At 42.0% G+C, this 6,329-nt stretch overlaps 1 pseudogene; it reads left to right on the top strand.

Annotated features, from left to right (window-relative positions):
* The first annotated feature begins 328 nt into the window (after positions 1 to 328).
* Positions 329 to 1,994, top strand: LOC116888206 (annotated as a pseudogene).
* Positions 1,995 to 6,329: the final 4,335 nt, after the last annotated feature.

Here is a 6,329-nt window from a genome sequence, read left to right as displayed (position 1 = left end):
CCAAATCCAAAGACATTAAATCAGTTGAAATGTTGCAAGCTAAAGCAAATAAAAACAGATTAGATGGCTGAGTAAGTCATTCAAAATGGGGATGAGAAATTCATCAAGCAGATTCTTTAAAACTTGAAATTTTGCCTCAGAAGGGAAGGCTGGTGGAGGGGCTCTCAGGAGGGAGAGCCTGAGGAACGGACCCATATGGTGACCTTAAAAATTATCCAGGACCAGTGGCTGCCAGCGGAGCGCAGGCAAGACACAACCGGGCGCGGCAGGATATGTGGTACACATCCATCCCTCCAGAGAATTGCCTTGCACAGAAACCAGTAACACCATGAAGTCCAATCCAGTCATCCAAGCTGCCATTGACCTCACAGCAAGGGGCTTCAGGGGGCACAGCGTGTGCACTGACTAGGCAGTCCTTCGACACTATGAAAGTGAAGATGTAGACATCTCTAGACCTCTACCGGGGCCTCACCGACTGTTGCCTGAAGACCTACTCCCAGGTGGGTTTCTGTGGCTTCTACAAGGGTACCAACCCTGCAGTGGTTGCTTCAATATTAGAGAGAACTTGATGCTCTTCACATTATGGCTTCTGCCAGAAGGTGGTCCCCAAAGTGGTTGGATTGGACTGGCAGACAAAACTGAGTGACCTTCAGAATGCAGCTGCTAGTCCTTTGCTCTACCTTTTGTGAAGTGCGGGTACAGACCACGCATGAAATGGAGACATCAGGAAAGACAGCGGCCAGCCAGAATACAGTTTGGTTAGTTGTGAAAGAAATCTTTAGGAAGGATGGCCCTTTGTACTTCTACCATGGACTCTCAAGCACTTTACTTAGAGAAGTACCAGGCTACTACTTTTTCTTCAGTGGCTATGAACTGAGATCATTTTTCGCATCAGGGAGATCAGAAGATGAACTAGGTCCTGTCCCATTGATCCTAAATGGTGGGATTTGCCTGTGGCTTGCTGTATATCTGGTGGATTGTATCAAATCTAGAATTCAAGTTCTTTCTATGACTGGAAAGCAGACAGGACTCATCAGAACCTTCTTGAGTATCATAAGGAATGAAGGAATTGTATTCTGGACTGAAATCCACCATGATCTGCCCATTCCCTGCCAATGGGGAACTGGTTTTGGCCTACGGAGTACAGCAGAAAGTGGATAATGAATCAACTGGAAGTGAAAGACCCCCAAAGTGGGGAGACCCTCACTCAAGTCTCGGGATGACGCAACCCCCCAAGAACTCATGAGAGACCGATCTTGATGCAATCAACAAGAGGTTTATTGATAGGGATGACAGAAACCAGTGCACTGGGATCGAGACTCGTATCCCACACAGGGGTAGAGGAGTTCGACCTTGAATGGTTGGAAGAAGGGGTATTTAAAGGAAAAAACCATACCGAATCACAAGGAAGAACCTCATGATTGTTCTTTAAGATTTTAATCTAACTTTATGGTTAACCAGTTCCTGCTATTATGGTCAGCTGCTATTATAGTTAGCTAGTTTCTGAAACAAAGTGGCTGAACCAGTTGGTGCAATTACTCTTTCTGTGATCAGCTAGTTTCTGGAACAGGCAGTTCCAGGGCCCACTTTTGGCTTCAACTTTTGTCTAGGGGGCAATTTTAAACTTTTTCCTTTCAGAAGCATGCGCAAGTATCCTGGTGTGCCTGGATTCAAGGCAGGTGTTTAGTGACTGGTTAACTCAGGGTTTCACGGAGTACAAGAATAATGAGGAATTATGTGGTTCATTGGGATTTTGTCCTAGTCTTGGATTTTGTGAATGGTACTCTGTTCTACACAGTATAATTTCTGCCTCTTATTGAACAAAAACAGAAAAGTCACTGTTCTTGTCCTTGGTGGAGTGTACAGAGGAGCCGGTGGCCTCATGCACAGGGATTCTGGTGGCTTCATCCACCGGCTTTATGCACCAGCCTTGTGCAGACCCTGTTCCTCTAAGGACAACTTCTGTGAAAGTCAGCAGTACATATGCAATTTAGATGGTCCTGTCGTGAGGAAAACAAAATTTTGTTCTGTGTTTAAATATAAACGGTGACCAAGTTTTACAGAGGTGGTTATAAATGATTGCTTAACACATCCTAGGTGGTGGGCCACTGTTAAAAGCCACTGAGCCTGTGCACTAAGAGGTTAGAGTTTTTTTTTACTTTTTGTGCTATATTAAAGCTTAAATACCCACCTATATTTTTAGATAAATGTATACACGTAGTTGTGTGGCTTGTACGTTCCTGATGAAGTTTCAGGATGGAAGTCCTGGTTTTCTCTCATGAGGCTCATCCCTTCACAGTACAGTTCATTGTTTAGGTGGGCTTCTCATTCTGCATTCTGGTACTGGGAGGCGTGGCCAGAGTGTTAGACCTCTGGAGGGCAACAGAGGACTCACTGAATCCCTTCTTAATGCTTCCTCCCTCTGTGCTACTCCTGAAAGTCAGGGACTGCCTGCCATGCCCTCAGAAAACCAACAGAGGTCCTTACCTGGTCTCAACAGGAACCCAGGGTACTCTTTGGTACTGGATCTGAGGCTGCTATCTATCTGTCTCCACTAATCCGAGGCCCTTTCAGGAGGCAGAGAGGAAGTCTGGGTTCCCGGCTTTGATCACAGGGTTCTACTAATGGGAAATCCAAAGGAGCTCATTAATTAGGTACCGTTCCTTTTGGGTCCATAGCTCCTTGATTTGCCTCTTTATTTGGAGCTGGCAGTTTATGAATTTCAATGACTGTAGATTAAATGTAACTTTGGAAAACATTGTGGCATAATAAAAATATTTTTATTAAACTAGGTAGCATGTATGTAGCAACCAAAAAACTCCATCCCCACATTTCTTCTTATCTCCAGACATATGGGGTGGATGATTCTTTGGTTGTGGGGATCAATACAGAAATCAGGCGCATTATCTGTACTACTCCAAGACCAGGGCGATGGCAGTAGGAGCTATTCCTACCCTGCCTATAAAGCTGAAGGAAGTAGGTTGGCCTTGCAAGGGTGCCTGAAACACAAGGGTCAGGAAAGCAAAAGGGAGGGACACCTGTCAGCATTTCTGGAGAAAACTGTCTTTCTACTCCAGTGTTCTCTGTTCTTGTATGGTCAATGGTTACTGAGTGCTGCTTCATCTGAGCAGGTCAGGATTGAACGAAACATAAGATTTGTTTCCTGCAGGAAAAGGGTTGGCCAAAGCAGAGCTGTCCCTTTTTGGTTTGGTGCACATTAGCCTTGTTGGCAGTGTGTCTCCTCAGTCTGTGCATTACAGTCTCTCCCATAGAAATAGGAACAAGGGGAAGTTAAAGACAGAGGACAAAGGAGATAATTTTAAAAATTATCATTCTGTTGGTTTGATTTGTGCTTTCACAATTGTATTTGAGACAAAGCTAGAATTTTGAGATATTTTCTTAAGAAATTAGTGTTCTGTCATTAAATAAACCTAATGTGTCTATGATGAATTTCACATAAATATATTGTATTTACATTAAGGACCAATATTAAAGAGTTATGAATAATAATACTTCAAGGTGGTGGTTGCGTTGGAACTAGTGTTTTTGTCAGCTAGATTCCTGGTGTAAAATAAGTTTTCTTTAGGCAAGCTGACAGCAAACCTTACTTCTGTACTCTACAGCACATTCAAATTGTGCTCTGGTTCTAAAAAATAGTAAAAAAAATTCAATTAAAAAAAACATTCAGTGAAAAGCAACACCAATACAACTATCAGAATAGGAAAGTAGGGATTGAAGATAAATATCACAATCATATGGCTATAATAAAACAAAATTCACAAACATAACTTTCAAGAACTCTGAAAAATGATTAAGAGACCAAAACTACCAAGCTTTTTGTTTATAAGAGGTATGAAGATGAAGTGGGAAGTAGAACCATAGGAAACCTATTAAGGAAAATTAGAGGAAAAAAATCCCCGAATCTTACTTGGACAGGCATTCCTTGGCACATGAAACACCTAACAGAGACTGGGAGTAAGGGAGGAAGAGAGAGAGGAGGATGGAGGGAGTGAGAGGGGAGAGAAAAATCCACACAATAATAAGAAATACTTCTTCAGGGAACTAGGAGTAAAGGTCAGTCAGAAAAATTGCACAAACATGAGGAATTTAGTTCCACCCCAGCAGCAACAACCAAAAAAACTGTGAAAGGCCAGATGGCCAAATGTGGTAACATAGGACTATAATCCCAGCACTAGGGAGGTGGAAGTAGGTAGATTCCTTTATCTTGCTGCCTAGCCAGCTTCATCGACTTGGAAAGCTCTGGGTCAGTAATAAATACTACACTCTCTCCAAGAGTACAGTGGTCAGCAATCAAATAAACCTAGGATAACTTCTGACCCAAATCCGTATGGCCCAATCCTACATAAGTCCATTCTTTCTTGTAACTTTCCCTTTTGTAACATGGCTTTCCCTTCTACCTCCCTTTTAAAGTGGAAGTTTTCCTGATGTAATGACTGAAATTTATAGCTCTCACTTGCATTGTTCTCATCAAAAAGTCATTTGGCCAGCTTCTCAATATTCTTTCTTGACGCTGCATCTTCAGTGTTTTAATGTGGAATGGCAGAAAATTTTCCACATCTTTTACAGTCATTCTTCTTTTTATAATAATAATTTGTTCTTCAAGTCATTGTTCTCATACAAACTTTATTAACAATAGCAGGGCTGCACTTTCAATACCTTTCCTGATATATTGTCAGTTCAATATTCAATTTCATCATTCAAAAGTACTACATTACACAAAGCACTAGAACAAAAGTGCAAGTCAGCCAAGTTCTTGTCATGAAACAAAAATGGTCTGTGTAGTTTCAAACCACATGTTACTAATTTTCCTTCTGAGATCTTATCAAAATATCTTTTAATTCTAGCAACATTCTCTTCAGGATTACTAAGGTATTCTCTGAGAAGACTGAACCATTTCCTTTTTCTCTTCTTCTTTTAAATAAATTCCTTCACCAAAATTATCCTCAATATATAATTCATGTCTATCTAGGCATTTTCCAACAGGTACTCAAAATTCTTCTGATGTCTGGGAGGGGGGAGATTGGGGGGCTGATGTGTAAACCGAGTGCAGTGGAAACTTCCTGGAACCTGTGAACGTGACCATAGTGAGGACTTCTAATGATAGAGAATATGGAGCTTTAACTGGCCATCATCTGTAACAGGGCAAGATTTCCAGTTGTCGGACTGGCACACTAAACCAACCACATAAATCTTTTACCTACAACATGTCCTGACTGGAAAATGTGCTGGGGTAATGGTGGCTCAGAGTTTGTGGAACTGGCCAACCAACCACTGGGGCAACCTTAGGCCTACATCAGGACACTGCCTAGATGGCCAGGTTCCAAAAGCTGGATGACTCAGAGACCTAAGGTAGAACAAAAGTGACTAACAGCAAAAACAACAAAAAAGTCAAAAAAATGATTCCTAATGATATTCTGCTGTACTCATAGGATCAGTGCCTAGCCCAATCAGGATCATCAGAGAAGCTTCCCACTGCAGCTGGTGGGAACAGATGTGGAGACCCATAGCCAAACATTATGCAGAGCTCAGGGAATCCAAGAGAAGAGGGTGAGGAAGGATTGGAGGATCCAGAAGGATAGAGGACACCAGGAGAACTTCTCCCACAAAATCAACTAAACAGAGTTCATAGGAGCTCACAGAGACTGAACCAACAATCAAGGAGATGTCATGGGTCGATGCTAAGTTCTGTACCTATATGTTGTAGGTATTTAGCATGAAGTTTTGTGGGACTTCTTACAATGAGTGTAGAGGTGTCTCTGACTTTTTGTCTCCCCTTTGGATGCTTTTACTCCTACTGGATTGCCTCACCCAGCCTTGATAGGTTTTTGCTTGCTCTTATTGCATCTTATTCTGCCGAATTGAGCTGATACCCTGGGAGGCCTGGTCTTTTCTGAAGGGAAACAGAAAAGCAGCAGATCTGGAGGAAAGGAGAGGTGTTAAGTGCCAGGAAAGGGGAACTGGGAGGGAGGGGAACCTGTGGTCAGGATGTATTGTATGAGAGAAGAATGAAACAAACCTCAACAGAGGAATGGATATAGAAAATATGGTACATTTACACTACGGAGTAATATGCAACTATTAAAAACAATGATTTCATGAAATTCACAGGCAAATGGATGGAATTTAAAAATCTCATCCTGAGTGAGGTAACCCAGCCACGAAAGAACACAATTGGTATGTACTCACTGGTAAGTGGATATTAGCTAAAAAGAAGCTCAAAATACCTATGATACAACTCAAAGACCATATGAAACCCAAGAAGGAAGATCACACCAAACTGTGGATTCTACAGTACTAACTCAGTAGGC

This window comes from Rattus rattus, chromosome X (assembly GCF_011064425.1).
Source record: "Rattus rattus isolate New Zealand chromosome X, Rrattus_CSIRO_v1, whole genome shotgun sequence".
Classification (NCBI taxonomy): domain Eukaryota; kingdom Metazoa; phylum Chordata; class Mammalia; order Rodentia; family Muridae; genus Rattus; species Rattus rattus.
This window is presented reverse-complemented; position numbering and strand designations above follow the sequence as displayed.